Below are 22,990 nucleotides of genomic sequence, written 5' to 3'. Positions count from 1 at the left end.
TAGTTGCACGGAAATACCAAGATCGTGCAGTATTAGTTGGAGGCGACTTTAACCTACCAAACATAGACTGGGACGTCTATGGGTCCATTGCAGAGTGTACAGACAATCTTCGGAATTACTTTTGGACACATTTACCAAAGACTATCTTGAGCAACTAGCTCGACAGCCCACGCTCAGTGGAAATGTTTTAGACCATGTACCTACAAATTGGTCTGACTTCATCGACGGCGTCAGTATAAAGACAATGATTGCTGATCATGATGTCATCATAGCGACTATGATCACTAAATATAACAAATGAGTCAAGAAGGCTAGGAGAGTGTCTCTACGAGAAGGAGGGAATAAGCAGTTGTTAACAGCCCTTTTAGACAGTGAACTAAATGAATTACTTTCAGTAAAAGGATGGTAAATCGTACTCTGCAGAAGTATGTGCCGAGAAAGTGGATTCAGAACGGAAAAGACACACCGTTGTTTAACAATGAAATTCGGAAAAAGGCTGAGGAAGCAAAGGCTGTTGCACAGTTGTTTCAAGAGAGAACGCGCAAATAACGAAAGGTAAAAGTTAGTAGAGTTTCATGCGTCTGTAAATTGATCGATAGGTGAAGAGTGCGACCACCTTAGATCCTGCCAAGAACCCGAAAAAAATTCTGGTCATATGTAAACTGGCTGAGCGGGTCTACGTCTACTATCTAGTCACTCGTTGACAAGTCTGGTATGGCACCAGAATACTGCAAATCGAAAGTCGAAGTTTTAAAATTCGCATTTAAGATATCGTTCACGCAGGAGAATCTCAAACATACCGTCGTTTGACTATCGCACAAACCCCCGTATAGAGGACATAGTAATAGGCATCACTGGCGTAGAAAAAAAATAAAAGAGTTGAAAACAAGTAAGTCGTCAGGTCAGGGTGGGATCCCAGTCTGGTTTTACAAAGAGAACTCTACGGCATTGGCCTCTTACTTTGCTTGCATTTACCGCAAATCTCTCGCCCAACGCGAAGTCTCAAATGACTGGGAAAAAGCGCATATGATTCTTGTATATAATAAGAGAAAAAAAAGACCCGCAGTATTACAGACCATTATTCTTTAAATCGAACTGCTGCAAAATTCTTGAACATATTGTCACTTTGACTATAATAAATTTTCTTGAATCGAAAAAGCTTGTGTCCACAAATCCGCACGGTTTTAGAAACCATAGCTCGTGCAAAATTCCTGCATAAGGGAAACAGGCAGGTTCAATAATCCTGTATTTCAGAAAAGCAATTGAAACAGTGCCCTACTGCAAAGTGTTAAAGAAGGTATGGACATACAGCATAGGTTCCCAGATATGCGAGTGGCTTGAAGACTTCTTGTGTAACTGAACTCAATACAGTGTCGTCGACAGCAAGTGTTCATCACAGGCTATCTTCAGGAGCACCTCAAGGAAGTGTGATAGGGCCGCTATTATTTTCTAAATACATAAATGACCTGGCAGATAGGTTGGGCAGCTAGTTGCTATTGTTTGCTGATGATGCTGTGGTGTACGGGAAGATACTGTCGTTGAGTGATTGTAGGACGATACAAGATGACTTAGACAAAATTTATAGTTGGTGTGATGCATGGCAGCCAGCTCTAAATATAGAAAAATGTAAGTTTATGCAGATGAGTAGGAAAAACAATCTCGGAATGTTCGAATTTATCATTAGTAGTGTTTGGCTTGACACAGTTACGTCAAATAAACATCTAGGCGTCAAATTGCAAAGCGATGTGAAATGGAACAAGGATGTAATTATTGTAGTAAAAAATGGCTCTGAGCACTATGGGACTCAACTTGAAACGTCCCCTTAGAAAAATTTATACAAGACTGTGCTTAAACTGACTCACAATATTTTTAGCGCAACGCAATCTGACTTCCAAAAATCCCTACGAAAGAATGGCCATGACTAACATTAACCTATACGTTTCACAAATCACTTACCTCACAAAAATCTTCGTTACTCAAGCTACTGCAATACAGCGAGCGCCACTACTGCCAGCTAAATAAAAGATTCAAACTACGGAAGTCACTAACTACTGATAGGCATAGTTAGCAAATGAAAGATTTTAATAGAGAACAAACAATGTATTTACCTTAGTAGTCATAATATATATATATATATCACTTCATGACACCAATTCTTACAAATTTCAAAACTCCGCCATCTCTCTCCCCACGTCCACCACTGCTGGCCGCTCACCTCCAACTGCGCAACGCTACGTGCTGTTAGCATCCAGCTGCCGCTGCCCAACACTACAATGGCAGACAACAATGCAAACTAAACACAGACTGCGCACAGCACAGCCAGTGATTTTTCATACCGAGCTTTAAGCGGCGTTACCAATAAGAAAACCTAAACAGCCTACTTACATAGCCCCCATGCTCCCCAAAAAAAATTTTTACAAATTGTTTTGGGCAGTGGCCAATAATGATTTGATAAAATTTTTCATAATTACTATAACAGAGATATCAAATGCACACACTTATTGATACAATGTTGGTCAAAAGCTAAAATTTTCTCACAGTCCATATAGACAGTCCTGATCATTCATCACAGTAAAATAGTTGTGTTTTTCTCAAAGTCAGAGCAATAAAAGAAATTGCACTTGGAAGTAGTCGATTTCTAAGCAGTCTTGAAGAAGTAGTGTTGTCCTTCCAACGAAAGACAGCGCTGACTCTTGACATGCAGACAGGTAATGGGCCACAGCAGAGTCAGTCGACGTTGAAGACTATCGGTAGGTAGGTCATCACAGAGCAGACCCACTGTAGTCCTGGTAGAGATTACTACTGGTGGGCCACCAGAGGTGCAGACCCACTGCAGTCCTTGTAGAAACAATGGTATTGGTGGGTCATCAAAGGTGTAGACCCACTGTAGTCCTTGTAGAGATGGCCAGCAGCCATCTGTTTGACTGTGCAGGCGCACAATCACCATTGAAGGGTCTTGCGTATAATATAGCAGGTCCATAATCACCACTTGTGCACTCACAAAAATTGTTTTTGAAATGTCCTTACAACCAGCAATGCTGTTATCCAGTCCCTTACTGAATTATTAACACATGTGCAAACACTATCAGCCCCTACTTCTCACATATTGTCCATATACTATGACCAACAGAAACGTGTGCAGTGAAATGTAATTTACAAGTTACTTAATTTGATGAACTGGTGTCAATTACAATTTTATAACATAAGAATACAATAACAAAGGACAAAATATATCATTAAAGAACATAATAGTACAGATAAAATTTGCTGTAATACAGGCTTTACAAAAGAATCGAAATAACAAATACATCAGTGTTACAAAAATTACGACATAAGTACATACATAAAAGATCAGAATAACTTTTGAAACATCAACTTCACACATGAGTAATAAAACAGAACAGATAAATAATGTCTAAACATCTTTACAAAGTAAATAACACACTATCATAAAAATTTTACTACGTAACTCTCATCAGATAAACACATAAACACAGGAAGAACACAAATACCCAAGGGTACACAAACACATAGTGGGATAACACAAAAGGAAAGGACAGGGTTTGTTTTACTGCAGTACTTTGCAAACAAAACTTTCTTTACTTCTCGGAGATCTCCTTTCGTTCTTCATTATATCCAAAAAGTCCTATCTATACCTGCTTTCTGTACTTTTCTCATATAACCTCTCAGTGCATTTCTTCAAATTCATTCTCTTGTATAGGCTACCCCCTCTTAAGCTAACTTAAATCTACTGAGCTCAGATGCTAAACTAAGGGACGAGGCAATGCAGCAGCACAAAACAATTAATACAAACAGCAATGGAAAAAAGTGCAGGTAAGCAAAGCAAGCACTAATAAATGTAATAACTTATACCTAAACATGACAAACCCACAAGCAGAAAAAATAGTACACTAAAGACTACAACGCAGATAAGGGAAATGTATATTCACATCTTAATGTCTATGTAATTAAAATGGTGCACCACTACTTATTCAATGAAATAAATTACCAAGTACTTGAAAAGAAAATTATGTATGCAGTTCCTGTGAAGGGAAATGTTTTTTTGTGCTCCCTCATTTTTTTGGAAGTATATCACGTAGTTATTCTTTACTGGGTCTGTAGGCATAAAATATTTATATTAGTACATCTATAAAATTTTACTTTAACCAATGCTGCAGCTAGAAACTAGATATTCAACAGAATAGGCAAAGCAAGCATGAAACATCATTCGCTAGCCATAAGGCATTTCATAATGCAGTAAACAATCCTCCAACTAGCAAGACAATAGCCGTGAAATGTTTCTCATCATTTCATTTCAGTAAATATCATAAATTAAGAGCTCCACAGTGTAATCATATGTTTTCAAGTTTGGGCGTGTCGTATTTGCGATGCTTTCTACAAAGGAATGAATGTCAATAGCGAGGATAATGGCCTCTCTCTTTTTTTTTTTTACCTGTGTCGCTCAAAGGCTTTCTTTTGTCAGGTGGTTGTCGCGCAGCTGGGTGCCCACGACGCATTACGTGCAGGTGGTCACTTAACTGTCTTATCGAAATATTTACGACACCAGTTTCCGCTACAGTGGCAGTCTCATATAAAAAAAATTCACAGGTCAAGAATTTGCGTTACAAATCTGTAGAAACAAAATCCTTTAAATATAATAGTGTTCATCAAATTTTCGTCGGCATTGTAATACATTCACGCATGTACATACATTTCGTAACTCTTAAAGTACGATTCTTGGTTTCCAACAACCTTTTTCACAAACCAGAGTCCCTAACCGCTACTCATTATTCCTTACCTTATTCGTCGACACTTCTTCAATATTTCATCATAAAAGGTGCATAGCATAATCAAATAACTCACATAGCATCAGCTTATTGATCATAAACATACCGCAACAGCGGAATACACATAGTCATCATAACATCATAAAACCTCAGCCAAATCTCAAAATCGTCGTAGCTTCTTCCAATAATTTCAAAACCTAAAAAAAAAATTCTCTGCTCATATCAGAAGTGTCATCTACCTCAAACGTACTTTAAAAATCATGATCCCATACCAAATATATCATTCAAAGCTCTCATAATATAACAATGGTTCCGAAAAAATATGAACAGTTCACAAAGTACAGACAAATACAATTTCATAAGTGTGACGTTATCCAACGGTGTAATTACGTAAACATCTGTCACTGATGTAGTAAAATAAATGTTTGTCTCTCTCAGTTAAATGACCAGATAGCTGTGTAATTTATATTTTAGAGTAATATGCTACCAATGTGTAAAGTTGTATTAGCAAATACCATATTAGCTAGGGCTCCTTGTGCTTGCCAGACACATGGTACACAAAGAAGGCGTGTACCCCCCTGAGGATTAATGTAATTATATCCTCAGGTGTTACAGATTACAGCAATGGAATGAAATGTATCACGGAAAACTTTCTTTGTAATTCAAATATGTTGAAAAATAAATAATTTAATGCGTGTCCTGTAGCGCTAAATGTGCGTCTTGCTGTAAGACAATCTCTGTGGAAGTGTTGTAGTTATTGTCCTCCGAAAGCTAAGTTCTGCAGAAGTCAATGTACTTACCTCATGATAAACGAAATTGAAATGCTTTGCGTATAGATATCTTAGTTATTACGCTTATTGCCGTGATGAAGTAAGTACTGTACTGTACGTATTGTTGTGCTACAGAAAAGGCTGTCTCATTGTAGCTATACCACAAAGTTACTACTAAAACATGTTTTACTTTCCAGAATAATTCAGAAAAACTGTGCAGATATAAAACAGATCTAGTGAAAAGCAACATTGTAAATTGTCACTCATTAGTAGCGTCGTGATAAAATCGTGTAGCTGTCACATAAACTAACCACTGAGTCATCTGGTATCTCACAGAAAGTACTTTAAATCCAGAATTTATTTTCAAGTAAACCAAAATTTTGCATTAAAATCTCATTAACAGTATATGTTCTAAGTATGTAAGCCTTATAGTCGTTATGTAATCGTGCAACTAACAAGCAAGAATGTACATATAACAACACTGTGTCGTCTGTTCACTATACAATGCATTCGTAATTTCTGTTTAAAAATGTTCCCTAGGTTCTAGACTGGATATTTAACTTCAAACATTGTTGCATGTTAACAGTTTCTCAGTGTGACAAAGCATACTAGAAATGTGAAGTGAAATGTTTTATGGCAAAGACAAAGTTAAAAAGCAGATTATCTCTTAATAAACGGTTTTACATATAAAATGTGGTGTAAACCTTTACTCTTCCTAGTACGCAGACTGTCAACTGAAAAGCAATTATCATGTGGTTAAGTCGGTAAGGAACACTGGAATGTTGCTCAAGGTTAGCTTATGTTATTTTTCTCTGAGCCAGCCGGCGCACGCGGCTGCCTGCGGTGCGAGTCATTGTCTGTTTCTTTGTTGGCGCGCGTTGTTAATGGGATTAGGAGACCTAACTTCTACAAATTCACCTTGCTGAGAGGGCCCTGCTCTGTTTGAATCCCGCCAGTTCTGATGCAATTCAGGTCTGTCGTTACGATCATATCGTCTGTTGTCATGTCGGTAATTTCTGTAATTAATTTGTTGTCGGTCACGTGGTGGAGAATTTCTCCCTGAATCGTAACTGCGCGCTGGACCGTTGCGTCTGAAGTTATTCTGTCTCCCTTGATAATAATTATTTTGGTTCCCGTATTGTCTGTTTCTCTGATTGTCTCTGTGATATTCATTACTACGGAAATGCGATCTTTCTCTGTAACTATTACTCTGCCAGTGGTTGTCATATGGGTGGTGTCTGTTTTGGTCACGATTTGTGTTGTGAGAATGGCCTTGTCGTATCTGTCGTATCCAGTTATTGTTTCTTTCAACGCGGAATTGCGATGGATGTGACCTGTAATTGTTTCGTTCCTGTTTTCGCGTTCCGCGATTGTCAGTGTCAATTTCTAATTCTTGTAAGAGTCCCTGAAAAGCTTCAATGTCGTCTTTGCAACGGCCTGCCAAAATAATATTCCTTAAATGTTCAGGCAATTTCATTATGCAAATGCGGATGAGTTCTGAAGGGCTATATGGGTTTGAAAGATATTGGTTCTTATGCAACATGTCTTCAAAATACACTCCTGGAAATGGAAAAAAGAACACATTGACACCGGTGTGTCAGACCCACCATACTTGCTCCGGACACTGCGAGAGGGCTGTACAAGCAATGATCACACGCACAGCACAGCGGACACGCCAGGAACCGCGGTGTTGGCCGTCGAATGGCGCTAGCTGCGCAGCATTTGTGCACCGCCACCGTCAGTGTCAGCCAGTTTGCCGTGGCATACGGAGCTCCATCGCAGTCTTTAACACTGGTAGCATGCCGCGACAGCGTGGACGTGAACCGTATGTGCAGTTGACGGACTTTGAGCGAGGGCGTATAGTGGGCATGCGGGAGGCCGGGTGGACGTACCGCCGAATTGCTCAACACGTGGGGCGTGAGGTCTCCACAGTACATCGATGTTGTCGCCAGTGGTCGGCGGAAGGTGCACGTGCCCGTCGACCTGGGACCGGACCGCAGCGACACACGGATGCACGCCAAGATCATAGGATCCTACGCAGTGCCATAGGGGACCGCACCGCCACTTCCCAGCAAATTAGGGACACTGTTGCTCCTGGGGTATCGGCGAGGACCATTCGCAACCGTCTCCATGAAGCTGGGCTACGGTCCCGCACACCATTAGGCCGTCTTCCGCTCACGCCCCAACATCGTGCAGCCCGCCTCCAGTGGTGTCGCGACAGGCGTGAATGCAGGGACGAATGGAGACGTGTCGTCTTCAGCGATGAGAGTCGCTTCTGCCTTGGTGCCAATGATGGTCGTATGCGTGTTTGGCGCCGTGCAGGTGAGCGCCACAATCAGGACTGCATACGACCGAGGCACACAGGGCCAACACCCGGCATCATGGTGTGGGGACCGATCTCCCACACTGGCCGTACACCTCTGGTGATCGTCGAGGGGACACTGAATAGTGCACGGTACATCCAAACCGTCATCGAACCCATCGTTCTACCATTCCTAGACCGGCAAGGGAACTTGCTGTTCCAAAAGGACAATGCACGTCCGCATGTATCCCGTGCCACCCAACGTGCTCTAGAAGGTGTAAGTCAACTACCCTGGCCAGCAAGATCTCCGGATCTGTCCCCCATTGAGCATGTTTGGGACTGGATGAAGCGTCGTCTCACGCGGTCTGCGCGTCCAGCACGAAAGCAGGTCCAACTGAGGCGCCAGGTGGAAATGGCATGGCAAGCCGTTCCACAGGACTACATCCAGCATCTCTACGATCGTCTCCATGGGAGAATAGCAGCCTGCATTGCTGCGAAAGGTGGATATACGCTGTACTAGTGCCGACATTGTGCATGCTCTGTTGCCTGTGTCTATGTGCCTGTGGTTCTGTCAGTGTGATCATGTGATGTATCTGACCCCAGGAATGTGTCAATAAAGTTTTCCCTTCCTGGGACAATGAATTCACGGTGTTCTTATTTCAATTTCCAGGAGTGTATTTGACAAGACTGGAAAATTCAGATTGTTCAAAGTGTTTCATCATCATTATGCTATGTTTTACTCTGTCTTGTGTAGCTTGAGACCAATATGCTGAGAGGAAAGCATGATAAAATTCTCCTTCACTGTGGCAATCGTGAATGACCGATCGCATTCTTACAGCTGGTTCATTTTCTAAGTAGCCACACATAAATTCTAATCTGTGTTCTAGCTACCAGTTGGGAGGAAAACAATGAGAGAATTGATGAAGCCACGCTTGTGGATGAATGTCGTTGCCAGAATTCTTAAATGTTTTCAATTTATGTGTAGTAATGAACAGCTTATAGTCAAAATCATCGTGTCGGCGGGTCGCATGTTGGTCATTGTTACGTCGTTTCGGCGGTTCCATCTCAAAATTCGGTGTACTTTGCCAATTTCTTTCATATCTCCAAAGTGCCCTGTGTTGTTATTTTGTGGCAGTTCCGTATTTTTATGTCCCTCTTCCCATATTGGAGTGCGAGTGTCCTCTGAAATACGTAATTCTTGTATTACCTGTGTCAGCTGATCTAGTACTTCCCGGATTTCTCTTTGGTGTTGCGTATTAATTTGATTCTGATTTTGTTTGAATTTCCTAATTTGTTCGAACTCTTCTGTGTCATTAAAGACTACCGGTTTTGTGTCATTCAGATTATCATCTACCTTCGTAGATAAATTATTTAGCTGATCCGAAAGTTCAACTAATTTCTCTGATAATGAACTAATGTCCTCCATGTGTCTTTCTGAACCAATTTTCAGAGTATCTACTGTGTCCTTTAAGTTTTCTTGAGTTTTTGCAAGTTGCGTAACCGAATCGGTAGATGCAACTGAGTCAATTTTAGCTTGCAAGGTCTCATGATTTTCATGAACAACAGTTTGCAGTTCTTTTATGGCTGCTTCGTGATTCTGTAATGCATTTTCATGCCGCGAAAAAATAGGTTGGAAATGCTCACAGATTTGTGTTTTTACGTCATTACAGACTTTTTGACATTTCGATTCGATGTTATGTACACTCCTGGAAATGGAAAAAAGAACACATTGACACCGGTGTGTCAGACCCACCATACTTGCTCCGGACACTGCGAGAGGGCTGTACAAGAAATGATCACACGCACGGCACAGCGGACACACCAGGAACCGCGGTGTTGGCCGTCGAATGGCGCTAGCTGCGCAGCATTTGTGCACCGCCGCCGTCAGTGTCAGCCAGTTTGCCGTGGCATACGGAGCTCCATCGCAGTCTTTAACACTGGTAGCATGCCGCGACAGCGTGGACGTGAACCGTATGTGCAGTTGACGGATTTTGAGCGAGGGCGTATAGTGGGCATGCGGGAGGCCGGGTGGACGTACCGCCGATTTGCTCAACACGTGGGGCGTGAGGTCTCCACAGTACATCGATGTTGTCTCCAGTGGTCGGCGGAATGTGCACGTGCCCGTCGACCTGGGACCGGACCACAGCGACGCACGGATGCACGCCAAGACCGTAGGATCCTACGCAGTGCCGTAGGGGACCGCACCGCCACTTCCCAGCAAATTAGGGACACTGTTGCTCCTGGGGTATCGGCGAGGACCATTCGCAACCGTCTCCATGAAGCTGGGCTACGGTCACGCACACCGTTAGGCCGTCTTCCGCTCACGCCCCAACATCGTGCAGCCCGCCTCCAGTGGTGTCGCGACAGGCGTGAATTGAGGGACGAATGGAGACGTGTCGTCTTCAGCGAAGAGAGTCGCTTCTGCCTTGGTGCCAATGATGGTCGTATGCGTGTTTGGCGCCGTGCAGGTGAGCGCCACAATCAGGACTGCATACGACCGAGGCACACAGGGCAAACACCCGGCATCATGGTGTGGGAAGCGATCTCCCACACTGGTCGTACACCTCTGGTGATCGTCGAGGGGACACTGAATAGTGCACGGTACATCCAAACCGTCATCGAACCCATCGTTCTACCATTCCTAGACCGGCAAGGGAACTTGCTGTTCCAACAGGACAATGCACGTCCGCATGTATCCCGTGCCACCCAATGTGCTCTAGAAGGTGTAAGTCAACTACCCTGGCCAGCAAGATCTCCGGATCTGTCCCCCATTGAGCATGTTTGGGACTGGATGAAGCGTCGTCTGACGCGGTCTGCACGTCCAGCACGAACGCTGGTCCAACTGAGGCGCCAGGTGGAAATGGCATGGCAAGCCGTTCCACAGGACTACATCCAGCATCTCTACAATCGTCTCCATGGGAGAATAGCAGCCTGCATTGCTGCGGAAGGTGGATACACACTGTACTAGTGCCGACATTGTGCATGCTCTTTTGTCTGTGTCTATGTGCCTGTGGTTCTGCCAGTGTGATCATGTGATGTATCTGACCCCAGGAATGTGTCAATAAAGTTTCCCCTTCCTGGGACAATGAATTCACGGTGTTCTTATTTCAATTTCCAGGAGTGTAATCCAGTAGTTAAATCTTCACGTGTTTGTTCAAGCGTATGTTCCACTGAGTCTAACGTTTGAAGCTTTTGCTCCATTGCGTCTAACTTTTGCTGTGTTTGTCTCTGATTTTGTTCCATTGTGTCTAACTTTTGAAGATTTTGTTCCATTGTGTCTAACTTTAGAAGCTTTTGCTGTGTTTGTCTCTGATTTTGTTCCATTGTGTCTAACTTTTGAAGCTTTTGCTGTGTTTGTCTCTGATTTTGTTCCATTGTGTCTAACTTTTGAAGATTTTGTTCCATTGTGTCTAACTTTTTAAGCTTTTGTCCCATTTGTTGCATTAATTGTAATAACAATGCACTGGTGTCTGAAACATGTTCCTTAGTGCTATTCGGCAATGCATTTGAACCGGCAATATTCGCAGCGGTGAGGACGCAAAACCTGAATCTACAGTATTTGCAAGAATGTGTCCTGTCATTTCGGAATCCTGAGGCGAGCTGTTGCCGACTGATCGATCGATAAGTGTTCCCTGTTCACTACTTATTTCACTGTTTACACCATTGTTTGCAGCCTGCTCCATTTCCCTATGTACAATTACCAAATTACTACTTTGAACATTAGTTAATTCATTACTCGGTGGCGCTAACACACTGCTTTCGTCTTCACTGTCATTTCTCAGTTTACTTTGGAGCCTAGTATTACGTTTTTCACACGCCATTATTGTCACAATATTTCACACGACAACACAGAAAAAAAAACAATTTGAAGAGCAAAAATAAGAGAATACATTAACATAGAAAATAATATTTAGTTATTTGCAAGCGCAGCTGCTAAATACTTGGTGCAACTCTACATGCATGCTACAACTGTTGTACTGTACAACAATGAAAGACTACAACTACAAAGGAGATTCTCTCTACAATTACGCGCTAGCAATAAACAAAATCTACATTAATTACACAAACTACAAGAAAAAATCTGAAGATTCCAGTGAGGTATCCTTGGCTATGAAACGTCCCCTTAGAAAAATTTATACAAGACTGTGCTTAAACTGACTCACAATATTTTTAGCGCAACGCAATCTGACTTCCAAAAATCCCTACGAAAGAATGGCCCTGACTAACATTAACCTATACGTTTCACAAATCACTTACCTCACAAAAATCTTCGTTACTCAAGCTACTGCAATACAGCGAGCGCCACTACTGCCAGCTAAATAAAAGATTCAAACTACGGAAGGCACTAACTACTGATAGGTATAGTTAGCAAATGAAAGATTTTAATAGAGAACAAACAATGTATTTACCTTAGTAGTCATAATATATATATATATCACTTCATGACACCAATTCTTACAAATTTCAAAACTCCGCCATCTCTCTCCCCACGTCCACCACTGCTGGCCGCTCACCTCCAACTGCGCAACGCTACGCGCTGTTAGCATCCAGCTGCCGCTGCCCAACACTGCAATGGCAGACAACAATGCAAACTAAACACAGACTGCGCACAGCACAGCCAGTGATTTTTCATACCGAGCGCTAAGCGGCGTTACCAATAAGAAAACCTAAACAGCCTACTTACAGACTGCTGTGGTCATCAGTACCCTAGAACTTAGAACTACTTAAACCTAACGACTTCACACACATCCAAGCCTGAGGTAGAATTCGAACCTGCGACTGTAGCAGTCGCACGGTTCCGGACTGCGCGGCTAGAACCGCGAGACCACCGCGGACGGCAACTATTGTATTAGGGAAAGCGTATGGTCGACTTCGGTTTATTGGGATAATTTTAGGGAAGTCTGGGTTATCTGTAAAGGAGACTGCATGTAGGACATTAGTGCAGCCCGTTAGATGCTTCGGGAACTCGAATGGGAATACCTGGAGGGAAGGCGACGTTCTTTCCGAGGAACAATACTGAGAAAATTTAGAGAACCGGCATTTAAAACTGACTGCAGAAAGATTACACTGTTGCCAACGGACATTTCGCGTACGAACCACGAAGATAAAAATAAAATAAATTAGCGCTCGTATGGAGTACCATAGACAGTCGTGATCTCCTCGGGAGGTATAAGTGGGGGGAAGCAATATATTCGATACCTCCTCCAGAAACGCATCCTCTCGAAACCATAGACATTCGTGATCTCCTCGGGAGGTATAAGTGGGGGGAAGCAATATATTCGATACCTCCTCCAGAAACGCATCCTCTCGAAACCTGGCGAGCAAGCTACACCCCGATGCAGAGCACCTCTCTTGCAGAGTCTGCCACTTGAGTTTGCTAAACATCTCCGTAACGCTATCACGGTTACCAAATAACCCTGTGACGAAACGCGCCGCTCTTCTTTGGATCTTCTCTATCCTCTCCGTCAACCCGATCTGGTACGGATAGCACACTGATGAGCAATACTCAAGTATAGGTCGAACGAGTGTTTTGTAACCCACCTCCTTTGTTGATGGAATACGTTTTCTATGGACTCTCCCAATGAATCTGAACCTGGTACCCGCCTTACCAACAATTAATTTTATATGATCATTCAACTTCAAATCGTTCTGCACGCATACTCCCAGATATTTTACAGAAGTAACTGCTACCAGTGTTTGTTCCGCTATCATGTAATCATACAATAAAGGATCCTTCTTTCTATGTATTCGCAATACATTACATTTGTCTATGTTAAGGGTCAGTTGCCACTCCCTGCACAAAGTACCTAACCGCTGCAGATCTTTCTGCATTTCGCTACAATTTTCTAATGCTGCAACTTCTCTGTATACTACAGCATCATCCGCGAAAAGCCGCATGGAACTTCCGACACTATCTACTAGGTCATTTATACACTCCTGGAAATGGAAAAAAGAACACATTGACACCGGTGTGTCAGACCCACCATACTTGCTCCGGACACTGCGAGAGGGCTGTACAAGCAATGATCACACGCACGGCACAGCGGACACACCAGGAACCGCGGTGTTGGCCGTCGAATGGCGCTAGCTGCGCAGCATTTGTGCACCGCCGCCGTCAGTGTCAGCCAGTTTGCCGTGGCATACGGAGCTCCATCGCAGTCTTTAACACTGGTAGCATGCCGCGACAGCGTGGACGTGAACCGTATGTGCAGTTGACGGACTTTGAGCGAGGGCGTATAGTGGACATGCGGAAGGCCGGGTGGACGTACCGCCGAATTGCTCAACACGTGGGGCGTGAGGTCTCCATAGTACATCGATGTTGTCGCCAGTGGTCGGCGGAAGATGCACGTGCCCGTCGACCTGGGACCGGACCGCAGCGACGCACGGATGCACGCCAAGACCGTAGGATCCTACGCAGTGCCGTAGGGGACCGCACCGCCACTTCCCAGCAAATTAGGGACACTGTTGCTCCTGGGGTATCGGCGAGGACCATTCGCAACCGTCTCCATGAAGCTGCGCTACGGTCCCGCACACCGTTAGGCCGTCTTCCGCTCACGCCCCAACATCTTGCAGCCCGCCTCCAGTGGTGTCGCGACAGGCGTGAATGGAGGGACGAATGGAGACGTGTCGTCTTCAGCGATGAGAGTCGCTTCTGCCTTGGTGCCAATGATGGTCGTATGCGTGTTTGGCGCCGTGCAGGTGAGCGCCACAATCTGGACTGCATACGACCGAGGCACATAGGGCCAACACCCGGCATCATGGTGTGGGGAGCGATCTCCTACACTGGCCATACGGCTCTGGTGATCGTCGAGGGGACACTGAATAGTGCACGGTACATCCAAACCGTCATCGAACCCATCGTTCTACCATTCCTAGACCGGCAAGGGAACTTGCTGTTCCAAAAGGACAATGCACGTCCGCATGTATCCCGTGCCACCCAATGTGCTCTAGAAGGTGTAAGTCAACTACCCTGGCCAGCAAGATCTCCGGATCTGTCCCCCATTGAGCATGTTTGGGACTGGATGAAGCGTCGTCTCACGCGGTCTGCGCGTCCAGCACGAACGCTGGTCCAACTGAGGCGCCAGGTGGAAATGGCATGGCAAGCCGTTCCATAGGACTATATCCAGCATCTCTACGATCGTCTCCTTGGGAGAATAGCAGCCTGGATTGCTGCGAAAGGTGGATATACACTGTACTAGTGCCGACATTGTGCATGCTCTGTTGCCTGTGTCTATGTGCCTGTGGTTCTGTCAGTGTGATCATGTGATGTATCTGACCCCAGGAATGTGTCAATAAAGTTTCCCCTTCCAGGGACAATGAATTCACGGTGTTCTTTACTTCAATTTCCAGGAGTGTATATATTGTGAAAAGCAATGGTCCCATAACACTCCCCTGTGGCACGCCAGAGTTTACTTTAACGTCTGTAGACGTCTCTCCATTGAGAACAACATGCTGTGTTCTGTTTGCTAAAAACTCTTCAATCCAGCCACACAGCTGATCTGATATTCCGTAGGTTCTTACTTTGTTTATCAGGCGACAGTACGGAACTGTATCGAACGCTTTCCGGAAGTCAAGGAAAATAGCATCTACCTGGGAGCCTGTATCTAATATTTTCTGGGTCTCATGAACAAATAAAGATTCTGGGTTTCCAAAAGCGACATGATACGCGAGCAAAAAACATGTTCTAAAATTCTACAACAGATCGACGTCAGAGATATGGGTCTATAGTTTTGCGCATTTGCTCGATGACCCTTCTTTAGATTGGGACTACCTGTGCTCTTTTCCAATCATTTGGAACCTTCCGTTCCTCTAGAGACTTGGAGTACACGGCTGTTAGAAGGGGGGGGGGGGGGGGGGGGCAAGTTCCTTCGCGTACTCTGTGTAGAATCGAATTGGTATCCCGTCAGGTCCAGTGGACTTTCCTCTGTTGAGTGATTCCAGTTGCTTTTCTATTCCTTGGACACTTATTTTGATGTCAGTCATTTTTTCGTGTGTGCGAGGATTTAGAGAAGGAACTTGCGGTGAATATATGTACATGTACATGTAGATGTCGATGACGTGGATAAGATTATTTTTTGGGGCCATTATGAACGAAAACGTGTACAAGACTGGTGTAATCTTCTACATTATTTATTATTTTCGTTTACTAACCGATTTTCTGCTGTTACTCCATCATCAGGTGACAGTTTCACTTCTATTCTGAGACATTTCTCAACGTCGTTGTAATATAATTTTTCAAAACAAAGACTCGGAAATAAGAAAATGTGTACTACGAAATCTAGAAATAGCGGTGGCCATCCCTTCTTTTCCCACAACAAATAAAGAACCACGTCTGAGATGTGGCAATTGTCACGAAGAAAAGAAATTTCTTTCGCTTATGTCTTCAGAGCTTTAAGTGGATTACAAATTACCCGCAGTAAGACGACTATCATTTAAATGTACAAATTTCAATATACTTTTGAACGAAAATAGTTGTACTGGGGATATAATGACATATAAAATCTAATGTGTGCTTACGGGCAAAATTTACGTCTTATCAGGGTACCCCAGACTTTGGAGGCAATGTATTCTGGTGATCTACGTATCTGAATTCTTAATCTTTATGTATCTTATCCTTTGTCTATGAGACTCACGCATTCCGATCTTTAGTCAGTGCAATTCATCATAAAGAGAGAACAGCAAAGAAACCTTGAATGTCCGTATTGTAACACGAGTTCACTATACTACCAGAATTCATCGGGATAAGACAAACGGGAAGTAGGAAATGAAATGCCATTTTCTAGGGTTACAGGCTTTGTGAGAGTAATACCTGCAACCGATGCTTCCAGGAGCAAGCTGTAAGAGGTAGTCTCCGACATTGTCTGCTAAGGAATGCATGATACATTTGCCACTACAACGTTATTTAACCTTCTTTGCCTATCTAAGTAAATGCTGCGAGTGTGTCTCAATGTGTATGTATTCTCAGATTCTAGGGCTCTTCTTCGCCCTTACCTAATCTTTCTTTGGAGCCACGGATAACGTACACCGTTTGATAGATGATTTACAGTTATCAACCGTGCCATTGCTCTCAGTTACTCGTAATTATAGAATGTTTTTTACATGTTCACTTTTACTGACATTAAATGCTACTGTTAAAATATCTACAGTCATCATCGTCAGTCCGAAGCAACAGAGTAAAGGTTCTCATAGAGAAGACAACGCTGATTAAATTTACAGATACTCAGTCACAAACTACAACAAAGCCTCAAGGGAGAGATTGGTTATACTCTCTCGAATACATGTAATCAGTTTACCATCAGGTATATATCGAAGACTATCCTAACTGAGTAACACCCTCTCAAATAGACTTCTACATTTTCGAGGAAAATCGGCTCTCACATTTGGATGTCGCATAATTTCTTCGCAGTAGCTATTGGTCGTGAAGCTGCGTCAATAATTCTGGCAGGGATCTGGCAGAAGACCCTCGTCCTTCGCAGAGATAGTCTTCCAGCACAGTAGCCTTCCGATGTCCAGTGTCACCTCGACTGTATCCATTGTCTCGCCATATAACCCATATCACCAAGAGAGATCGTGCGGAATGTAATACCGTATATAATGCGGTTGACTTCGCCAAAGGGCATCGGCAACGTCAGCTTGACTGCACGCTCTAATAAAATAGCGTGAGGCGCTGGGATTCCATGGCTAGTTCACTACCATTTACGTACTGCGACAGCATCTTCTAATCTGTTAGTCTGGAATATATTCACAAACTGTTTTACGTTGACAATAACGGTCAACGTTTTTCTCTCCGTTTTGTTCCGGAGCGTCGCATAAAAATAATACTGTATTGTAAAATGTTAGTCATTACTAACCGAAGGTGGCAGGGGTAAAATACAGGGAGCGAAAGGCTATTTACAATTTGTACAGAAACCAGATCGCCATTATAAGAGTTGACGGACATGAAAGGGAAGCAGTGGTTGGGAACGGAGTGAGACAGGGTTGTAGCCTCTCCCCGATGTTATTCAATCTGTATATTGAGCAAGCTGTAAAGCAAACAAAAGAAAAATTCGGAGTAGGTATTAAAATCCATGGAGAAGGTATAAAAACTTTGAGGTTCGCCGATGACATTGCAATTCTGGCAGAGACAGCAAAGGATTTTGAAGAGCAGCTGAACGGAATGGACAGCGTCTTCAAAAGAGGATATAAGATGATCATCAACAAAAGCAGAACGAGGATAATGGAATGTAGTCGAATTAAGTCGAATGATGCTGAGGGAATTAAATTATAAAATGAGACACTTAAAGTATTAAAGGAGTGTACCCATTTGGGCAGCAAAATAAATGATGATTGCCGAAGTAGAGAGGATATAAAATGTAGACTGGCAATGGAAAGGAAAGCGTTTATGAAGAAGAGAAATTTGTTGACATCGAGTATAGATTTAAGTATCAGGAAGTCGTTTCTGAAAGTATTTGTGTGGAGTGTAGCCATGTATGGAAGTGAAACATGGACGATAAATAGTTTGGACAAGAAGAGAATAGAAGCTTTCGAAATGTGGTGCTACAGAAGAATGCTGAAGACTAGATGGTTAGATCACATAACTAACGAGAAGGTATTGAACAGAATTGGGGAGAAGAGAACTTTGTGGCACAACTTCACTAGAAGAAGGGATCGGTTGGTAGGACGAGTTCTGAGGCATCAAGGGATCACCAATTTAGTGTTGGAGGGCAGCGTGGAGGGAGACCAAGAGATGAATACACTAAACAGATTCAGAAGGATGTTGGTTGGAGTAGGTACTGGGAGATGGAGAAGCTTGAACAGGATAGAGTAGCATGGAGACCTGCATCAAACCAGTCTCAGGACTGAAGACCACAACAACAAAAACAACAACAACAGTCATTATTATTAGATGTACACATGATTGTAGTGCTGAGAGTGAGAGTACACATAAAACACTGCCTTTGATTCGAAATCGGTGTGTTTTATTGGTTCATGTATTTCTGACCCAGAGTTCCTCTTCCACTGCAATTTATTTATTTACATAGTCGATTATCATGGCATTGCGCACTCGAACCATGCAAAAATATCATTTAGACCTTAATGAACGTTAATAACGTAACGCAAAATAAGTCAAAACGAGGACAAATATGAGAAAAACTTCCAGAAAGTTAGGAGACACCTACCTTGTACTTATAATTGGATCGCACGATAGAGTGGATTAGCACACTTGACGATGACATTTACAATTTTAAAATATTAAGTTGCAACATTTTCGCATATTTTGCCCGGCAGATCAGTCTAGAACGAAGTCTGAGGGCTATGCTGCGCACTGCAACTTGATTTGCTAGTGAATTACATTATTGTATAAAAATTCTGTATGCTTCCGACTGGGCTGAAAAGTGCTGATTTCAGTATCAGCATTTTTTTTTTTTTTTTTTTTTTTTTTGCCTGTAGTGGCATATTACAGGTAAGACGACTGTATATGTCATATTTTGCTGACATCAGTATCAGCATTTCCTTATCTCCAAGTCATTCCAGGAATCATGGCATCCTACCATGTGCCAAGATCAATGAGGGGAGGGGCTCCCCACATACCACACTTCAGCCAATTTGCATGAAGCACCCCTCTCCCTCACCTGCACTGCATTCACGGGAGTGAGATGTGACTACACGTCACATGCATGTCATATTTCTTTCGCAGCCTCCACTTCTGCAAATTTTGCATGAAGCACTCAGTGAATAATGCATGCTGTGCACACCACGTGCGCCGTGCATGGTGCTGCACGCAGAGTGCCTCTGCTCTGCAACTATTTTTTCATTACTGACATCCAAAAATTCGTTTAAGGCCTGCCTCACCAGCACTCATGTTGGTTCCCTTGATCTGAAGCTATGTATAATTTGCCATGGACAACTGGACACATACATAGGATAACTCTCTACAAATAATTAAAAATCGATACTTGCTTATAAAATATAAGTAACAAAATACGAACTCTTATATGTTGAAAATAATATTTTCACGTTAAACACTATCTTACAAGCTCTGAAGACGTAAATAAGATGTTGGAAAAAATCTAAAATACACTACTGGCCATTAAAATTGCTACACCACGAAGATGACGTACTACAGACTCGAAATTTAACCAACAGAAAGAAGATGCTGTGATATGCAAATGATAAGTTTTTCAGAGCATTCACACAAGGTTGGCCCCAATGGCGACACCTACAACGTGCTGACATGAGGAAAGTTTCGAACCGATTTCACATACACGAACAGCAGTTGACCGGCGTTGTCTGGTGAAATGTTGTTGTGATGCCTCGTGTAAGGAGGAGAAATGCGTACCATCACGTTTCCGACTTTGATAAAGGTCTGATTGTAGCGTATCGCGACATTGTTGCTCGTGTTGTTCGAGATACAATGACTGTTACCAGAATATGGAATTGGTGGGTTCAAGAGGGTAATACGGAACGCAGTGCTGGATCACAACAGCTTCGTATCACTAGCAGTCGAGATGACAGGCATCGTATCTGCATGGCTGTAACGGATCCTGCAGCCACATCTCGAGCCCTGAGTCAACAGATGGGAACATTTGCAAGGCAACAACCATCTGCACGAACAGTTCGACGACGTTTGCAGCAGCATGGACTATAAGCTCGGAGACCATGGCTGTGGTTACCCTTGACGCTGCATCACAGACAGGAGCGCATGCGATGGTGTACTCAACAACGAACATGGGTGCACGAATGGCAAAACGTCATTTTTTCGGATGAATCCAGATTCTGTTTACAGCACCAGATGGTCGCATCCGTGTTTGGCGGCATCGCGGTGGACGCACACTGGAAGCGTGTATTCATCATCGCCATACTGGCGTATCACCCGGCGTGATGGTATGGGGTGCCATTGGTTACACGTCTGGGTCACCTCTTGTTCGCATTGACGGCACTTTGAACAGTGGATGTTACATTTCAGATGTGTTACGACCCGTGGCTGTACCCTTCATTCGATCCCTGCGATACCCTACATTTCAGCAGGATAATGCACGACCGCATGTTGCACGTCCTGCACGGGCCTTTCTGGATATAGAAAATGTTCGACTGCTGCCCTGGCCAGCACATTATCCAGATCTCTCACCAATTGAAAACGTCTGGTCAATGGTGGCAGAGCAACTGGCTCGTCACAATACGCCAGTCACTACTCTTCATGAACTGTGGTATCGTGTTGAAGCTGCATGGGAAGCTGTACCTGTATACGCCATCCAAGCTCTGTTTGACTCAATGCCCAGGCGTATCAAGGCCGTTATTACGGCAGAGGTGGTTGTTCTGGGTACTGATTTCTCAGGGTCTATGCACCCAAATTGTGTGAAAATGTAATTACATGTCAGTTCTAGTATAATATATTTGTCCAATGAATACCTGTTTATCATCTCTATTTCCTTTTGGTGTAGCAATTTTAATGGACAGTAGTAAACCTGATAACTATGCGAACAGCACGAAAAAGTGCGATGTTTACATTGCTAGTTGAGGTTAATACATGAAGAACGCTGTTTGATGTCATAATATTGTAAAAAAAATCTGCAATGTAAAAGAAAGCACAAGTTAATGTCCACATTTAAACGTACTTCTGGCACAGGGTGAGACACACGACCTGTTCTGTAGTTGTGTGTTGTATCTTCCAGCCTGGTATAAAATCTATAAGGTGGTTACCAATAACTTTGTTTACTGCTGGACTTTTGATTTGACATATAAATTTATTATATGTCCATACTCTACTACTGGAGGTCATACACATAAAGCTGTTTATTCCAGATGTCTCATGGGGATCGTCAATCACATTGCTGTTTCCTGTGCGGTTTCCTTCCATGCAGAAGTTGTGGTTTGATGTTGGGTAGTCTTACATCTCCACTTTGTTAAAAATCAAGGCAAAATTTTTCTTTATGTCCAAGTCCAAAAGTTAATAGTCCTCTACATTAAGCCGCTGTAGTATTCCAGTCAGCTCTTCCATTAGAACACCCATTTTAGCGTCGACTAATTCCACTTTATATGGGACAGCCATAAGATATTTATATTTCCCCGAAATTGATTCCAGTGCTTCGTTGCTGATTGTTTCCAGTATTCCCCTTCCTGTCACACTATCGTTCCCATCGTCTTAACACTACGTCTCCTACACAGGAACGATAATGTGACAGCAAGAGGAAGAATTGAAATCCTTTTCGAGGAAACATAAATATCCTACGGCTATATCATATAAAGTGGAATTAGCTAACGTTAAAGTGGGTTCTCTAATGGAAGAGATGCCTGGAATACTGCACCACCTTAATGTAGATAATTATCACCTTTTGAATTTGGACATAACGTAAGATTTTTCCAAGTATTTTAACAAAGTGGAGATGTAGGACTACCTAACATCAAACTACAACTAAATGGTTCAAAATGGCTCTGAGCACTGTGGGACATAACTTGTGAGGTCATCAGTCCCCTAGAACTTAGAACTACTTAAACGTAACCAACCTAAGGGCATCACACACATCCATGCTCGAGGCAGGATTCGAACCTGCGACCGTAGCGGTCGCGCGGTTCCAGATTGTAGCGCCTAGAACCGCTCCGCTACACCTGCCGGCTCAAACTACAACTGCTGCATGGAAAGAAACTGACAGGGAAACAGCAATGTGATTGAGGACACCCATAAGACATCTGGAATAGGCCTCTTAATGTAGATGACCTCCAGTTGTACGATTAAGATAAGTAATAAGTTTTTTACACCAAATCACAAGTCCTGGAGAAAACAAAATTATTGGTAATCACCTTATAGATTTTATAATGTGACCACACATGCGACTACAGGAAACTGTTACTACTTCCGTGGCTTAAGAGCATCGTATTACCAGGCTGAAAGCTGCAACATACAACTACAATACAGATAGTGTGTTTGATCCTGTGCAAGACTGTTTAAGTCTGTTAGACTATAACAAACAGTATTTCTAACGCGTCCTCTGTACTCTGTGCCAGTTAAATACATGCGGTGTCAGTTAATTATTAGCTGACAAAACAGCTGCTGAGTGCTGCTTGAAAACGTTCTGCTGTTTGTCTAGTGGGATAATAAGAATACGGAAAATTCACTGGTGCACAGGTAACCCTCCCTGAGACTCACGACAGAG

This window comes from Schistocerca gregaria, chromosome X, assembly GCF_023897955.1.
Source record: "Schistocerca gregaria isolate iqSchGreg1 chromosome X, iqSchGreg1.2, whole genome shotgun sequence".
Lineage (NCBI taxonomy): Eukaryota > Metazoa > Arthropoda > Insecta > Orthoptera > Acrididae > Schistocerca > Schistocerca gregaria.
The sequence above is the reverse complement of the archived record's forward strand: the minus strand, read 5'-3'. Positions refer to the sequence as shown.